Raw genomic sequence first — 19,273 nt, forward strand, 5'->3', positions numbered from 1 at the left:
GGGGAAAACGATCCGGTCCCAGATCCTCACAGACAGGATGTCGAGTGAGGGCAAGCTTGCCCTCACTCGACTCTATGGTCTTGGAGGACCAGAGCTACGGCAAACGTCGTTGCCTAGCAACCAGTTTAAAGGTCCCTTTTTTTTTTTTTCATTTTATTTAATTTTTTTTTAATTTTTTTTTTTTATTTTTTCTATCTTTTAGTGTACTTGTGAGATCTGAGGACTTTGTGACCCCAGATCTCACAAAAAAGAGGTCCTGTCGTGCCTTTTTCTATTACAAGTAATGTTTACATTTCTTGCAATAGAAATAAAAATGATCAATTTTTTTTTTAAAAAAAAAACAGTGTAAAAATAAAAAATAATAAATAAAATAAATAGTAAAAAAAAAAAAAAAAAAAAATTAAAGCGCCGTGTCCCCGCGAGCTCGCGCGCAGAAGCGAACGCATACGGAAACCCCGCCCACATATGTAAACAGTGTTCAAACTACACATGTGAGGTATCGTCGCGATCGTTAGAGCAAGAGCAATAATTTGAGCCATAGACCTCCTCTGTAACTCTAAGATAGCAACCTGTAGAAATTTTTAAAATGTCGCCTATGGGGATTTTTAAGTACCAAAATTTGTCACCATTCTGTGAGCGTGCGCAATTTTGAAGCATGACATGTTGGGTATCTATTTACTCGGCGTAACATTATCTTTCACATTATGGAAAACAATTGGGCTAACTTTACTGGTTTCTTGAAATAAGAGAATATATGTAAATACAAGCAATATGTAGATACAAAAGCCCGAGTGGTAGTGGCTGTATTGTGGCTTGTTTGCTCAGTGGTGAGAATCACTGGGCCAGTGAAGTCGGTGAGTGTGCATTACCTTCCCCCCTTCAGAGCACAGTGGTGGTGGTCAAGGTGATCCTTTATTTCTGCACCGATTAGGATCTTTCAAGGGATACATCAGTGTGAATATCGCTATTTGTCATATGTTTTTCAACGCTGCTTTGGTGGACTGATTCATGCTGGGACTATTTTTATATTTATTTTTATATTTATGTCTACAGTTTTTACAAGTTTTCAGTGAATGTGATTGGGGAGTGAGCTTATCATTCTTTTTTGCGCTACTAGAATTTTTTGTATCTACATATTGCTTGTATTTACATATATTCTCTTATTTCATGTTATTTTATCAAGTAGCAGCATTTGTTATCACACTATATTAGAGGTAGTTATCCTCTCTAAGCGCTTGGTTGCTTGCAAACTAGTGTTGGTTCCGGGTTGTGTGTAAGCTATCTATATACATTTTTTCTTACCCAGCTGCTATGGACGCTATAAAGTTCTTGGGGTCCAGACAACTGGATCTTAAGAATATTTTTAGTGCCAATCAGGTGGCAACACCTGACGAGGATATTTCATCTACCCTGAAAACTCTAGCTTTCACATTAGAAAAGCAAGTGAGAACCTGGTGGGACATCAATACCATCGAATTTTACCTCTCGGAGGGTTTGATCAGTAGGGGTCTAAGATGGGATGTTGCCCCCCAGGATGGTCTCACGGATGAAGAGTCCATTAAAGAGTGGTACTCTTTTTTTCACCAAGCAGGTATAGGTTTACAAACCCTAATCCTTAAAAGGAAAAAAAGAAAAATGGAGATTATTAATAACCAAATTATAGAATTACAGAAAAAAATAGAGAAAGTTCAGGAAACAACAGAGATTAAAGAGTTTAACGAGAGAACTAAGTCCAAATTAGATAAGGTTGACAAGGAAACACAACAGAAAAAAGTCAAAAAATTCAACAGGGATTTAAAAGATTTTAAATCCAACCAGGTATATTGCTGGCAAGCTGATTTAAATGTTGCAGGAAGTACTAAGTCTACTCCTCGGGTTCCTATGAGAGAGCCATCTGCGGGTCCCTCTGTTAACCCTTCGCGGTCGGAGGAACCTAGAACCCCTACTACGAATGGCAGAACGTGGCCACAAACGGGAACTCCCCTTGGTGTACAACGTTGGACAGGTCCCCCTATCAGGGGACAAAATAAGGAGAGAGGGAGAAGCCGTAGTAATAGGGGCAACACTAGAGGTAACTTCCATGGTAACCAAGTCAACACCTACAATCACTACCAACCACTAAGTGGGTTGGGTGATAATGCAGGAGAAACCCCACGGAACCAACCTTTTTTAGGGAGGGGCAGGGGGAGGGGGAGAGGTCGACGTCGGCCTCAAACCCGAGGTTACCAGGGAGAATACCGTGGAAACATCAATCAAAATCAAAACACAAACCCCAACGAGGAGTTAGAGCAGGAAGACGGATCCAGCTCAAGAAAAAGAAGACGGGAATGATAGGTCAGGGGATTTATAATATCAGTTCAGTTAGTTTATCTGATAAGGAGTTATATATTCTCGACCAAGGCCTCAAGTGTGCTCCAAGACGTACCATCAATAAATTTAATACGTATATTGATACCCATAAGTTTATACGTAAAGTAAACATCAAAAAATACCTTATCAACAATCCCATTACATCTGTAAGCAATACCAATGCCACTGGTATGGTTAATAGTGGTTTGCGGAACAAATCAATTTGGAATCCCCCAGTAAGGAACAACCAATCAGTGGAGGTGTTCAGAAATCTGGTACTGAGGGATCTCCAAACAATGCCTATTGACCATTCAGTGAAAAGAAGGAGTATGCACATACAGGAAGGCCTCGACGCCCTTGAAGAACGGAAGGATATCATTATCCGACCGGCAGACAAGGGAGGAGGAGTAGTCATAATGGACCAAGGGATGTACCATAATCAACTACGGGAGATGCTGGCGGACAGGACAACATATAAGTTATTGTCTAAGGATCCGACAGGGGATTTTGTAACGGATCTGAAAACCTTGGTGCAGCAAGGCTACACTAAGCATGTTTTAACCAAGAAGGAGAAAAACTTTTTGACACCTAGTGCCTGCCGCATACCCATAGTGTACACACTCCCAAAGGTCCACAAAGACACTGAGTGCCCACCGCCACGTCCAATAGTAAACGGTATTGGGTCAGTATGTGCAAGACTGGGTCAATACTTGGATACCTTTCTACAGCCTAGTGTGAGGAGCACTAAGGCTTTTTTGAAGGATACCAAGGACTTGCTCATGTCTTTGGATGATGTGGTTTTGGGGGACGACTCGTCCGCCTTTCTAGTGACGGCGGACGTGTCGTCCCTCTATACCATCATCCAACATGATGATGCCCTATTAGCATTGAACTGGGCTTTGAGCAAACGTGATGACCTGCCATTTGACCAAAAGGTATTTATCCGTAATGCCCTAGACTTTTGTCTGGGGCATAACTACTTTTGGTATCAGCAAAATTTCTATAGCCAGAAGAGGGGCGTGGCTATGGGAGCGAAGTTCGCTCCCAGCCTCGCCAACCTCTTTATGGCAGAATGGGAAGATAAGTACATCTTTAGTAGAGAGAGGCCGTCCCTCCTCTACTATAGGAGATTTATTGATGATATTATATTTATCTGGAACGATACGGAGGAGTCTTTGATCGAGTTCATGAGTCATCTGAACAACAACCCCAATAACATCCAATTGGATTTCCATTGGAGTCAATCTGAAATCCATTTCTTGGATGTGAATATTAAAAAAGTATTAGGGAAGCTAACTACAACTGTCTTTTTTAAAACTACTGACAGAAATAGCTATCTATCAATTCAGAGTGGCCACCACCCAAACTGGCTACGCAACATCCCACGCGGGCAATTCATGCGGGTGAGACGCAATTGCACGCGTGATGAGGACTTTGTATCTCAGGCAGGTGTACTGAAGGATAGATTTGTCCAAAAAGGTTATAAAGAAGAGATTTTGGATAGGGAGATAAAGAATATTCTAGAGATCCCCAGGTCCACATGCCTGCAGAATAGTACAGGGTCCCGGGGTGAGTCGGATGACAGGCAATGGAGCTTCTTATCCGATTACTCCGAGGATTACAAAAAAGTAGAGGCCATATTTAAATCACATTGGCACATTCTACGTATGGACACCACATTGGGCCCTGTTCTGCCGGAGGTCCCTAATTTTATATATCGGAAAGCCCCGAATTTCGGGGATAGGGTTGTAAAAAAGGTGCTTGATGCACCAAATACCTCCTTTTTCCCAGGTCGGCGAGGGTTCCATATGTGTGGGAGGTGCAGGACGTGTTCCTTCACTACCATGAACCTAAGAAGACGGGATTCCTTCTATGTGCAGGCCATTGATAAGGAGTTTGATGTTAAACATCTAATCACATGCGATACCACTCATGTGGTTTACGCATTAATGTGTCCTTGCAAACTGATATATATAGGCCGCACAAAACGCACCCTGAGTATAAGGGTTGGTGAGCATATTTCTAACATCATTAAAGGCAAAAAAGAACACAGTGTGCCGGCTCACTTTCGGTCACACCACCAACGTGACCCTAGTTGCCTACAGTTCTGGGGCATAGAACGTGTCACGCCATCCTGGAGGGGGGCCAATTGGGTGAGAGAGCTATCCAAGTCTGAAACTAAATGGATATATATGACTCAATCTCTCAGCCCGATTGGCCTAAACATCGAATTGGACTTAAATTGCTTTATAAGTGATTCGTAATTAATTTTATTAAGTAGGTATTTTTTGGTTTATATATATTTTAAACATATTTTAAAATTATTTTTAATAATATTTTTAATATTTTTAAATAATTTTGAAAGGTTTTCTGAGTTATTTCTGTACTGTTTTGTGATGATCTCGGTTCTACTGTATTCACTGTAGTATATATTTTACACGTGATATATGATGTATTAGTATATATTATATTGATCACCTTTTGAGGTGTATTTTTATTCTATTTTATTTTAATTTTATTAGTTTTTTTTTGTTGGATTGAGGTACAATGACAACAGTGGTGCTAATATTATTACTTAAGGATGTGTGCATTTATGATGATTCACTATATGGCACAATTAGGAATTATTGAATGCAGCACAATCTATGGCGGTATGCATTTCTCCTGTTCATAGTGAGACGCCTCATTACCCGTGGTACCATGATTTCTAGCTTGATAGCTTTACGAGGCACATTGCAGTCTCCTAATATGGTACTGGGAGCGGGCATGAGAAAGATTTGACCTTGATTCACGGGAGTCGGGGTTGCTAGGCAACCGCGTCTATTGGTGTCCGTCCGGAACAGGAAGTGCTCAGCCATTGACAAATTGCGTACACCACGGCCCCGCCCGGATGGGCGGAGAGTCGTAGGTATTTAGTTTGCTGCCTCACCGCCGTGGCCACGCCCCCGTGAGGAAGTCGGAAGTACGAAACGCGTCGGGGCGTGGCCAGGCGGCGTAACCAAGTCAGAGTGTACGAGGAGAGTGAGCACCCGGAAGGCGCGATCCGCGGCGTGGAGTCAGGATACGGGTCCCGATGGGTATACACCTCCGGTCATGCGAATTTTCAACTGATGTCATGTGAGTGTGATGTATTGTGTAATTTGAAATAAAGCCAGTATTATACGTTATCACACTAGTGGAGCTCTATTCCTTCCTTCCCTTGCATGTCCATTTACTTGATTGAGCCCATTATCGGCCCCATCCCGGAACTCCAAGTGGATGCAGCAGAGCCTGTCATTGGTCTGATTGGTCCCAATTCGGAAGCCCGAGTGGTAGTGGCTGTATTGTGGCTTGTTTGCTCAGTGGTGAGAATCACTGGGCCAGTGAAGTCGGTGAGTGTGCATTACCTTCCCCCCTTCAGAGCACAGTGGTGGTGGTCAAGGTGATCCTTTATTTCTGCACCGATTAGGATCTTTCAAGGGATACATCAGTGTGAATATCGCTATTTGTCATATGTTTTTCAACGCTGCTTTGGTGGACTGATTCATGCTGGGACTATTTTTATATTTATTTTTATATTTATGTCTACAGTTTTTACAAGTTTTCAGTGAATGTGATTGGGGAGTGAGCTTATCATTCTTTTTTGCGCTACTAGAATTTTTTGTATCTACATATTGCTTGTATTTACATATATTCTCTTATTTCATGTTATTTTATCAAGTAGCAGCATTTGTTATCACACTATATTAGAGGTAGTTATCCTCTCTAAGCGCTTGGTTGCTTGCAAACTAGTGTTGGTTCCGGGTTGTGTGTAAGCTATCTATTTACTGGTTTCTTATTTTTTAATTAAAAAAAGTGATTTTTTTTCCCAAAAAATTGCGTTTGGAAGACCGCTGCGCAAATACGGTGTGATAAAAAATATTGCAATAATCTCCATTTCATTCTCTAGGGTCTCTGCTAAAAAAAAATATATAATGTTTTGGGGTTCTAAGTAGTTTTCTAGCAAAAACAACTGATTTTAGCTTGTAAACACCAAATGTCAAAAATAGGCCTAGGCAAGTGGCTAGGATGCATGATGATGCTCCTTGGATGTTTAGGCCCCTCTATATGGCTAGGCTGTGAAAAAGTCTCACACATGTGGTATTGCCATACTCAGGAGGAGTGGCAGAATGTATTTTGGGGTGTCATTTTTGCGATGTACATGCTATGTGTTAGGAATATCCTATAAATTGACAACTTTGTGTAAAAAAAAAAGTTTTTATTTTTTTCCCACATTTTCCAAAAACTTGTGGAAAAAAATGACATGTTCAAAGGACCCATAATGCCTCATAGAATATACGTTGGAGTGTTTGCTTTCCAAAATGGGGTAATTTTGTGGACTTTTCCATTGTATTGTTGCTCTAGGGCCTTGAAAAGTGTGATAGGTAGTAAGAAAGTTTTATGTGTATTTATGCTCCTAAAACGCCTTATGGTGCTACTTGGACGTGGAGTCTCTTTTTGTGGCCAGGCTGTGTAAAAGTCTCACACATGTGGTATCACCATACTCAGAAGGAGTAGCAGAATGAATTTTGGGGTGTCATTTTTGCTGTGTACATGCTATGTGTTAGAAATAGCTTATAAATTGACAACGTTTTGGGAAAAAAAAAGAAAAAAAAATGTTTTCTTCATTTTCCCAAGAATTGTGGGAAAAAATTATAACTTCAAAAAACTCACCATGCCTCTTACTAAATACCTTGGACTGTCTACTTTACAAAAAGGGGTCATTTGGGGGGTATTTGTACTGTCCTGACATTTCAGGGCCTCAAGAAAGGAGATAGGCCATCAGTACATCTGGTGTGATCAATTTTCAGTAATTGGTACCATAGCTTCTAGACTCAATAACTTTCACACAGACTAAATAATATACACTAATTTGGGTTAATTTTACCAGAGATATGTAGCAGTATAAATTTTGGCCCAAATGTATGAAGAAAAATTAATTTTTTGCAAAATTTTATAATAGAAACTAAAAAAAAGTGTTTTTTTTGCAAAATTTTTGCTCTTTTTTTGCTTATATCACGAAAAAAAAAAAACCCCAGTTGTGATCAAATACCACCAAAAGAAAGCTCTATTTGTGTGAAAAAAATGATAAAAATTTTGTTTGGTTACAGTGTAGCATGACTGAGCAATTGTCATTCAAAGTGTGAGAGTGCTGAAAGCTGAAAATTGGTCTGGGCAGGAAGGGGGTCTAACTGCTCTGTATGGAAGCGGTTAACAGGCAATTCAGTGGTCAAGCAATGCTGTACATAAATTAAATATGTAAATCTGCTATAGGGTGGTCGGCAAGTGGTTAAATCCAAAACCAAAATTGTATTATATTGCAGCTTACCAATCATTAGATGTGGTGGCTGCATTTGTTTTCTATTTTTATGCTTTATTCCCTCTGTTTTCACCTGGTGACCTTGGTAATAACAAACCTCATGTAGCACCCTCAGTGTACAGAGTAGGTACATTTATTTGGCTCTTCTATAGGCAGAGGAGCTTGGGTTAATTTGTTTGTGCTTTGCTGTGCTTTGGGTCTATGTTACCTCCCCCATGGCTGGATAGTTCTGGAACTTAGAGGGTGGAGGGACAGAGGCCAAAGCCTGAATATTTATGAAGGAGTTTCCACCAATCCCTGGGTAGATAAAGCATACTTGTCAACAGTCCAGATTTTCCCGGGACAATGGGGATTTCAAGACCCATGTCCCGGTCTGTCCATGTCCCGGGAAAAATCACAGGAAATTGTCTTTGTCTCGGTGCTCTCTCCGTCAGATCACCGAGACGGCCGAAGCTTCCTGCTGTGAAAACATGGCCCCGAGATCTCCGTCCAGCTAGCAGGTCTCTTCCCTGTGTACAGTGGAGAGGGGAGGGGCATCTGACCTGGGCAGTGACCTGCTAGGCGGAGGGAGATCCCGCAGTTACCACAGAGCTGCCGTCCGCCCCCCCCCCCTCAATTCTTAGTGAGCTGACAGCCAGAGGTGCAGGGGGAGATGCTGAAGCCATCACAGTAGCAGGTGAGTGTCCATGGGGTGATCTGCTGGACGTTCTGTGTGTTGGGGGGTACAGAGCTGTGTTGGGGTTGCACATCAAGTCCTGTACCATGTCCGCAGCCTCTCTGACCGTCTCCTGTATCATACACGCACACTCTCTGACCATCTCCTGAATCTGTTTGATGGGATCTGCCTGGGGGGGGGGATGGTGTTAAAGATATCTTTATCTGCTAATTGTTAAACTTTCTGGCATACACATATTGCTATTATTGTCTAGGATCTGGGCCTGCTGTCCCTCCCTCTTTCTTTCCTTCCTTTTCGCTACTTCCCTCCCTAGCACTTTTTCTCTCTCCCTCCATCCCCTTTTCTCGCTCTCTCCCTTCTCCCTCCATCCCTCTTTCACCTCAGACTATTTAACCACACCCTTTTAACCACTTCCAGACCACCCCACCGCATACATACTGTGGCAGGGCAGGGCGGCAAAATCACGTACATGTGTGGACGCAGCGGGAGCCAATCAGCGGGTCCGGCGGCCTCAATGACCACTGGGACCCGCCGATTGTTCTTAAACAAGGCAGACCGCTGTTCTGTTACAGAGGAAGAGAGAGAGATCTTGTGGTTTCAGCTTAGCTCAAACTCAGATGTTGTATCAGTTGTGGATTTTTTACAAATGTTCCCATTACATGTGTAATGATCTCTCTCACCCACAGGTGGTTTTAAAATGGCTGCTGCATATTTAATGAGCTATGTGGTTGTGGGGGATGTGCAGCCATGTGTTGCTGCAAAGTGACCTAGGAGTGGTCAAGATATATGACCACATCCTGTGGGTGGTCTTTTTGTATGCAGGGCTATAAAAGGAGAATTTGCATGAGAAAAGGCCCTTCTCTCTCTCTCCTTGGATTCAGCTGTGGGGACAGCCATGATGGAGCCAGGATTTCGCAATACCTTGTTTGTTTGTTCCAGAAATCCATTGGAAGCTGACCAGAGCTAAGTATTTATTTGATATTCTTGGGACAAGGTTTGTATGTTTAAGAAGCGTATTTCTGCTGTTTACAGACCATAGACTGTTCATGTGTTAGGCATTGTTATATCTGCCAGTCTTGTGATATGTTCCTAATATTGTAATAGTTTGTATGTACAGCATGCTTTTGTTTAGTAAAAGTACATTTATACCCTGCAGAGGTCTGAGCTTCCTTGTTTATACCGCAAAGTAACCTTGCTAGATATACGAAAGCAAAACAGATGTCTCTTTCCCTCTAGTAAATCCAGTCCCCCTACAGTTAGAAATCACTCCCTAGGAGCACACTTAACCCCTTGAGCACCCCTAGTGTTAACCCCTTCCCTGCCAGTGTCATTTATACAGTAACATTGCAAATTTTTAGCACTGATCACTGTATTGGTGTCACTGGTCCCCAAAAAGTGCCACTTAGTGTCTGATTTGTCAGCCGCAATGTCGCTAAAAATCGGTGATCGCCGCCATTACTAGGAAAACCAATAAAAAAATTAAAAAAAGTCCATAAATGTATCCCATATTTTAACGCAAACCAATCAATATACGCTTATTAGGATTTTTTTACCCAAAATATATAACAGAATACATATTGGCCTAAATTGATGAAAACACTTCTAGTTTTTACATTTTTTTATATTGGGAATGTTTTATAGCAGAAAGTAAAAAATATTGTTTTTTTTTTTTTCAAAATTGTGGTTCTTTTTTGGTTTATAGCACAAAAAATAAAGATCGCACAGGTGATCAAATACCACCAAAAGAAAGCTCTATTTGTGGGGAAAAGAAGGACATCAATTTGTTTTTGGGTACAGCATCGTGCAACCGCGCAATTGTCAGTTAAAGCAACGCAGTGCCATATCGCAAAAAAATGGCCTGGTCATTAGAGGGGTAAAACCTTCCAGAGCTGAAGTGGTTAAGCCACCCCCACTATTTAGCATAGTTTAAACCACATCCATTGTGCACCGCATAACTTCTCTCCATCTTGCCCACACCTACAAATAAATTCCCCCGCCCCTAATTAAAATAGGACACCACCTACAGACAAAAAAGTGTCCCTATAAATTTTTGGAGAATGTTGGCAACTATGGTAAAGCCCAGAAGGTGGGGTAATAGGCCTTAAATATTCAGGAGCTTGGTAGTAAGATAAATTGCCCATGTACTGGGGAGGGTGGGGGGCAGAAGGAAGGACACTCCTTTGCCAGCCTCACATAGGCTTAGCCAGGGGAGGACTGGGCCAGGGGTCAGGGGGGCAATTGCCCCCCGGGCTGCTCTGATGCCCCATAAAAAGGCTGCACTGCTTCTGCCACAGACATGTCTAAAGGATTCCTGGTGAAACGAAGTAAAAAGTCCCTGCCATTGACCTACTGTACTGAGTGTGGGTTGAAGACAAGGACAGAGTGCAGGCCTCTCCCCTCCCCAGCATGGATGATGTAAACTCTGTCTGAGCAGAGGCCAGTTTCATGCCCCACTAGATCCCCTTCTTCCTCCGCCACCCCCGACCGAGCTGTCCCAGCTGCCCCTAACAGCCTCCTGCTGGCCAGGTCGGGAACCCGGATTGAGCCAGTAAGAGAGTATCTGGAGCAGGGCTTCAGCTTGGAATGGGGGTCAGGAGGAGGCTGGCAAGAGGGAGAGTGGGCCAAGTCAATGCACCATGGGCTTCTGGTTTGTACTTGCCCCCTGGGCCAAAAGTTGCCAGTCTGCCCCTGGGCTTAGCTGAAGCCCTCCTGACAGACAAGGTCTGGCCTGTGTACCAGCAAGCCTGTGCAGTAGCCTCCAAACTTCAGGATTCACCAAAAAGAGTGTGTACCTTCTGTTTTCACCACACCCCAAGCCTAGATAGAGGAGACAGCAGGAGGCAATGTTTTGCTGGACCATAACCAAGGAACAGCCTAGAGCCAATATAAAGCTGTCAGAAGCCAGCCCACACTTCTAGCTTGGGCCTGTAAGCAGCCAGGTGCATTAGCATTTCTCCAAAGAGCAGCACCTGCATTCTCTAGTTGGAACTTTTTCCCACTGTTTTTGATGTGCCAAAAATCCTAAGAGTTGACAGTGCTGTTGACGTTAATACTTGGAAGTTAGAGAGATTTGTACGTCCTCAAGATATCATTCAAGTTCTACAGTTCTGGGAATCCCATGTATCCCCACACCCCATCCAAGTTTATTCCTTAAATAAACAAAAACAAACACCCCCCCCCCCCCCAGAAAACTGCAAAATTCTTGTAGCCTGGCTGTGTATAAAGGGAAGACCCGAGAACCCAGTGGCTCCTACAGGAGTAAATGCTACACTCCTGTATTAGAGTGCCCCCCATTCTGGATGAATGAGCACACGGGGCACATTTGGACAGCACCAAACTTTTCAGTATGAGGACCACATTGTATATTTTCTATAATATTGGTGGACAAAAACAAAATCAGTTTCATAAATTAACTAATTAAATGTAAATAAATGAATATGTTTTACTTGGAGTAATTGGCATGATATGATTTAGAATAGAGAGAAAACGTTAATATAAGAAAGCAAGAAAAAGTTTAAAATAAAACTTCAACCCATCATCAGCATCCCCTCCTACATCAGAGTCCTCATCAGAGCCTCTTTACATCAGAGTCCCCATCAAATTCCCCTATTACATTGGAGACCCCACCAGAGTCTCCTCCTACATCAGAGTCCTCATCCGAGTTCCCTCTGGGATGCAAAAACCTGGGACGCACCATGGGCCTCAGTTTGGAGATCACCCTACTTACAGTAATAGCAGGTACGTTGAACCTGATTGAACATCCCTGGAGAGATCTAAAAATGGCTGTGAACCGACGCTCCCCATCCAACCTGATGGAGCTTGAGAGGTCCTGCAAAGAAGAATGGAAGAAACTGCTCAAAAATAGGTGTGCCAACCTTGTAGCATCATACTCCAAAAGACGAAGCTGTACTTGGTGCCAAAGCTGCTTCAACAAAGTATTGAGTATTTTCATTTATTTTTAATAAATTTGCAAAAATTTCAAACAAACTTCTTTCACACTGTCATTATCATTATGGGGTTATTGTTTGTAGAATTTTGAGGAAAAGAATGAAATGAATATTTTTTGAATAAGGTTACAACATAACAAAATAAGGAAAAAGTGAAGCGCTGTGAATACTTTTCGGATGCACTGTATATTAAAATTTTGATTTTGGGTTTAATACCACTTTATTTCCGAAACCCTATTGAAGTTCATAGGGAGGAAATCTGGAAAATCGATTCTGAGCATTTTATTTATTACAGGTATAATATAACATGGGAGCAATTTTCACAGCGCTTTACATTTTCTACATTCACATCAAAACTTGCCCTCAAGGAACTTACAATCTACAGTTCCTACTTCACATGTGGTGTTACAGTTCAATTCCCACAGACAGTCAGTGACATTGCTTTCTAGCATCACATAATTAACATTTTTAGATTACTTTATTGCTTGACCTAAATATAGCAGCAGCAGAACCCCAAAATGGATTATTAAAACTAGAAACAAACTTTTTTGGGTAGTTTTTGATGCAACGCCTTATTTTTGTAACCAGCAGTAACCGACATGAACTGACCAGAGGGGGCAGCAATCACAATAGATCTAAAAGCTATAGGAAACTGCACTTGTACTATGAAATGAAGGGTATGCCCTCAACTTCATACAAACTGGCCAGTGGCACAACAGTTTGATAGTATACCTGTGCTGTTACAATTATATGTAAGATATAATATGCTGCATAGTAGGGCTGCGCATCTTCACTTACCTCACAATTCGATTTGATTACGATTATTAAGGCAACGATTCAATACGATTCGATTCTGCGAGGCATCACGATTACTGTGCCCACAATGTGCCCATGGTTTTCATTAAAAAATTCAAGCAGTCAGAAATTGAAAAACTATTTTTATTTTCATCTGCTCTTAGAAAAAAGGTCACTTCCTTGCATATTGCAAAGTCTGAACATCAAACATCAGTCTGTGCTAAGTTAATGGAGCAATTTACTTCAGAGGCTCTCAATAAAGTGACATACAATCTGTGTGCATACGTGTCAGTGATGAGCAAAACCATAAATCATACAAAAAAATGTATCAATGAAGGATTTGTGAATTTTCACTAAGACATAAACCATAATCAATGAAATAATAATAAAAGAGATTACAATATACCACATATCCTTCTTTAGAGCAGGGTCCCCATAGATTCTCCTTTAGGGAAGGGTCCCCATAGAATCTAATAGGGATCTATGGGGACCCTTTTCTAAAGGGGGATCTATGGGGACCCTGCTCTAAAGGGGGATCTATAGGGACCCTGTTCTAAAGGGGATCTATGGGGACCCTGCTCTAAAGGAGATCTATGGGGAGCCTGGGCCTGCACTAAAGGAGATCTATGGGGAGCCTGGGCCTGCACTAAAGGGGATCCAGGGGAACTGAGCTCTAAAGGGGATCTATGAAATAGATCCCCTTTAGTGCAGGGTCACCATAGATCCCCCTTTAGAGCAGGCCAGCGTCCCCAGAGATCCCCCTTTAGTAGAGCAGGTCCCCCCATAGATCCCCCTTTAGTAGAGCAGGTCCCCTCATAGATCCCCCTTTAGAGCAGGCCACATAGGGTCCTCCATATATTCCCTTTAGAGCAGACAAGGCACTAGGCAGGGTCCCCCACTTCTCCTTTAATGATCCATTCCAATTTTAAAGTCTGGAGTCGCTGTTATAGGAGGACACTCACTGCAGAATGAATGAAGAGTTGATTTAATCACGTGACGTCTCTTATGAGAAGCTGGAAGCCGGGCGGGCTGGGGCATGCTGCGCACTGCTGAGACCGATCATGGCAGGCACGGGCATCAGGTTAGAAGAGTTACCTGATGCTAGTTGTAGTACCGTAGGCCCTGGTAAGGAGGAATGATGGGCTCTGTAGTCCCCCTAGTTGTAGTATAGCAGACCCTGGTAAGGAGGAATGCTGTGTTCTGTAGTCCCCCTAGTTGTAGTAGCGTAGGCCCTGGTAAGGAGGAATGCTGGGCTCTGTAGTCCCCCTAGTTTTAGTATAGCAGGCCCTGGTAAGGAGGAATGCTGGGTTCTGTAGTCTCCCTAGTTGTAGTACAGTAGGCCCTGGTAAGGAGGAATGCTGGGCTCTGTGGTGCCCCTAGTTGTAGTATAGCAGGCCCTGGTAAGGAGGAATGCTGGGCTCTATAGTCCCCCTAGTTGTAGTATAACAGGCCCTGGTAAGGAGGAATGCTGGGTTCTGTAGTCCCCCTAGTTGTAGCACAGTAGGCCCTGGTAAGGAGGAATGCTGGGCTCTGTAGTGCCCCTAGTTGTAGTATAGCAGGCCCTGGTAAGGAGGAGTGCTGGGCTCGGTAGTGCCCCTAGTTGTAGTATAGCAGGCCCTGGTAAGGAGGAATGCTGGGCTCTGTAGTCCCCCTAGCTGTAGTATAGCAGGCCCTGGTAAGGAGGAATGCTGGATTCTGTAGTCCCCCTAGTTGTAGTACAGTAGGCCCTGGTAAGGAGTAATGCTGGGCCCTGTAGTGCCCCGACTTACCAGGAAGCAGAGCTGCGGCCAGTTGTGGATGAAGTAGCGGTAGGTGTAGATGGAGTAGGGCTCGGGCAGGTCCCGGGTGATGAGCCTCATGATGTGGGGCATTTGGTGCTTGGACTCGTAGCGCTTGTAGCGGATATCGTGCAGTGTGCACGGTACAGGCGGAAAGCAGGGCGGGCAGGGCCTCCTCGGCCAGTCCATTGGGGGCATTCTCCTTCTCCGAGTCCTTCGCTCTGAAGGACTCAGGGCCTGGGCCAATGCACAAGGCACAATGTGAGCAGTGAGCACTAGTGCACCTGAGTGGCTAGGATGCTGGCACGGTCCTACCAACCAGCGGGCAGCGGTGTGGGAGGTGGAAGTCAGCTGTGACTGTCACTGACTGTGCCGCCACCGCGGACCCTGCAAGAACCGCTCAGACACCTTGCCGATCCCTGCCACAGACAAATTCTAAAGAGACATCGCTGTGCGGAGAGGGAGGGGCGGCGCTTCATGATGTCATCAGCACATCGATTAAGCCGGTTGCCAGCATCGATGCAGAATCGCGGGTGGCTGAATCGCAATGCATCGATGCTACGATTAAATTCAACACCCCTACTGCATAGTTATGGTAACTTCTATATGATTGGTTATTATACTGCCATCTTGTGGTTATTTTGGTTATAGCACCATGCTTGTCTATCTTTCCCTTCTGTGTTCCCTCCTGTCCCCTTCCACTTTATGATGTATATCCTGTTCCTGTTTCTCTGTCTTGAGGGGATAAGACAGGGGTGGGTAACATGCGGCCCGCAAAATCATTTGGTCTGACCAGCGCAATATCCAGGCTGTCATCTGAGCTGTCAGAACGGAGCTGATGCTTCCTGTATAGTTCCTGCACCGTCCTGACAGTCTGAGTCACAGGCGGAGTGATATGAAATACACTCCGCCTGTGAGGAGAGTGGAGTGCATTTGATATCACTCCGCCTGCGACTCAGACTGTCAGGACTAACCGAGAGAGGAAGCATTGACTCTGCAGCATGCTTCCTCCAGCGCGGCGCCGCTCCTCACACTGTCTCAAGCCAGCATTTCCCACCAGCAGTACCAGCCAGCAGTATCCACAGCAGTACCAGCCAGCACAGTACCAGCCAGCAGTACCCACAGCAGTACCAGCCAGCATTTCCCACCAGCAGTACCAGCCAGCATTTCCCACCAGCAGTACCCACAGCAGTACCAGCCAGCAGTACCTGTCAGCAGGACCCGCCAGCAGTACCAGCCAGCAGTACCCACAGCAGTACCCGCCAGCTGTACCAGCCAGCAGTACCCGCCAGCAGTACCCACCAGCAGTACCCGCCAGCAGTACCCACAGCAGTAACAGCCAACATTTCCCACCAGCAGTACCAGCCAGCTGTACCCACCAGGAGTACCAGCCAGCAGTACCCGCCAGCATTACCAGCCAGCAATACCCACCAGCAGCACCAGCCAGCAGTAACCACCACCAGCCAACAACTAATTGGAAGTAGCAACATCATCAATACCAGTTAACATCACACACTTCACCAAAGAGAAGCAGTTCTAGCCATCACATTAGGGGTGAGTTAACCACTTGCCGACCGCAGTCGGCAGTCAGCCCCTCCTGGGCAAAGTGACGTAGTACTACGTCGCTCGCCCAGGAGCCTGCAGGGGGCGAGCGAGCGCGCGCTGCCGGAGGCGCGCTCCCGCCCCTGCTCGTTCCCCTGCATCCTCGCGTGTGTGACCGGTGGACCCGATGTCCGCTGGTCACTCGCGATCTCCCGGTGGAGAGGGACAAAGGCAGGCGGCTGATGTAAACAAAGCCGCCTGTCATTCTCCCTGGTGTAACTGCAGAGATCATACGATCCTGCTATGTAGGATCGTATGTCTCTGTGGTTACATCAAAAGCCACACCCCTTTACAGTTATAAACACGCCCCTAGGGACACACTTAACCCCTTGATCACTAATAAAATTAACCCCTTCCCTGCCAGTGTCATTTTTACAGTAACAGTGCATATGTATAGCACTGAATACTGTAGTAATGTCACTGGTACCCCCAAAAGTGTCAAAAATGTTAGTCAGAGGTCCGATCTGTCCGCCGCAATGTCGCAGTCCCGCAAAAAAATCGCAGATCGCCGCAATTACTTGTTAAAACAAAAAACAATAAAAATGACATAAATCATTCCCTTAGTTAGTAAACGCAATAACTTTTGCGCAAACCAATCAAAATACGCTTATTGCGATTTTTTAAATATGTAGCAGAAAACAAATTGGCCTAAAATGTTAAAAAATTTTGATTTTTACATTTTTTTGGGGGGAATTTCATATAAAAAAATGTTAAAAATATTATTTTTCCAAAATTTTCGCTCTTTTTTTGTTTATAGCGCAAAAAGTAAAAATCGCACAGGTGATCAAATAGCACCAAAAGAAAGCTCTGTTTGTGGGAAAAAAAGGATGTCAATTTCATTTGGGTACAGCTTCTCACAACCACGCAATTGTCCGTTAAACTCACGCAGTGCCGAATCGCAAAATAGGCTCTGGTCTTTGAGCAGCCAAATCCTCCGGGGCTTAAGTGGTTAAATAAATGTTTGACCAAATATAACAGGCTAATTTTTAAGTTGATCATTTTGTACGGCCCCCAAATGATGTTATAAATATCCGAATGGCCTTTGGCAGAAAAAAGGTTCCCCACCCCTGGGATAAGAGATGGCCACATCTGTCTAGGCCTTATGCATTCTGCTCGCATCCGGGAGCACATTACCATGTTTTGACCTGCAAAATATCGTCTTTCAATTGTCTGCCACATTTTGTTGTCTGCTATACCTACTGCTTGCAATAAAATCTACCTTCATGGAAAAAGATGTGTTTTGGTAAGTTCAGCTATCTGATGAAGATTGTCTGCCGTAATCATATCCTATTATACAGGCACGGCATAGGTCTCAGCAAGGGAAAAGTCACTATTACAACAGTTGGAGTCAGAATAGTTACAATAAAACATTAGGTAGAATTCCTACAGCCTGCTGTGTAGATGTGTGTGCTTAATCTGTAATCAAGCTCAGTGCCATCAGCCATCTTGTGAAAGCACATGGGTGCACAAGCTTACTGCAAGTCATCTGTGGATGTTTCTCCACATTAGACTGCGTTATTTCACCTGTCTAAGCTGCTGTTTGTCTCTTTAACCACTTGCCGACCGCCGCAAGTACATATACTGCGGCGGTTAGCCCCGTGCAGGCAAAGCGACGTATCGATACGTCGCTCGCTCCCGCCGCTCTGGGGAGCGCTGTTGATCGGTCCTGCCCAATCAGATTCTGATCTGTGCCTGTGTAATGTAAACACAGGCACAGAAAAGACCTGCTCTCCCCTCCCATGCTCCTTTTTGGATTCATCCAGAGGAGAGAGCACTGTGAGTACTGCACCAAGCACACCCACACACACTTAGATAGGCACATTTAACCGCCCCCCAGTTAGCCCCTACACCCCCTGTCACAACACACACTGTATACAGCATTTTCCTATATACCCGTAAAAGTGTGACTTGTGACCAGGTTTAGCGCTTGCGGCCGTTCCTTTTATACTTAGAATACCCGCCACCCCCCCCATAAAGATTTAACCTACTGATCCCCCCCTGATCACCCCCAGTTAACCCCTCCTCCCCTGTCACATTGCACACTAATACACACGTAATATAGTGTTTTACTGTATTTTGCATTAGTGTGATTGTGACTTGAGTTAGCGCTAGCGAGTTAGTTTCTGTCCCAAGGAGGTTTAGGGTCCCCGCCACCCCCCCAATAAAGATTTAACCCCCTGATCCCCCCTACACCTCCTGTCACAACACACACTGTATACAGTATATAGCATTTTCCTATATACCCGTATAAGTGTGACTTGTGACCAGGTTTAGCGCTTGCGGCCATTCCTTTTAGCTTTTGGGTCCCCGCCAACCCCCCCAATAAAGATTTAACCCCCTGATCCCCCCTCCCCCCCCCTCTCACATTGCACACTATACACACGTAATTTACTGGTTTACTGTATTTTTGTATTATTGTGATTGTGACTTGAGTTAACGCTCGCAAATTATTTTCTGTCCCAAGTAGGTTTAGCGCAGATCCCCGGCGCATAGTTAGAAATAACCCCTTGATTACCACATACACACACACATATACACACACACACACACTTCCATTACTAATACGGTGTTTGAACAAATCAATATCTTATCTGATCAGAACTATACTAGCGTCCCGATAGTTTAGGGTTCCCAAAACGTGGTGTTTGCACGATCAGCACTGATTCCTGCCAGCACCTGTGTTTAACCACTCCGCCCAGCCCACCCCACCCAGGCAAGTGTAGTAATCAATAGATTGCTGTCACTTACAAAAAACACAACACACAAAACCACTGTGTTAGCAGAGTCA

At 44.2% G+C, this 19,273-nt stretch overlaps 1 protein-coding gene across 1 annotated transcript in view; it reads right to left on the minus strand.

Annotated features, from left to right (window-relative positions):
* Nucleotides 1-367: 367 nt before the first annotated feature.
* The window catches only part of LOC309553636 (FYN-binding protein 1-like), a 649,087-nt gene continuing 630,181 nt past the window's right edge, over nt 368-19,273 (minus strand). Inside the window, exon 17 of the mRNA XM_082254927.1 lies at nt 368-379. The gene's annotated coding sequence lies outside the window, so the exon portion shown is untranslated. The remainder of the gene's footprint in view (nt 380-19,273) is intronic.

Source organism: Pelophylax lessonae, assembly GCF_965119305.1.
Source record: "Pelophylax lessonae genome assembly, chromosome: 1".
Lineage (NCBI taxonomy): Eukaryota > Metazoa > Chordata > Amphibia > Anura > Ranidae > Pelophylax > Pelophylax lessonae.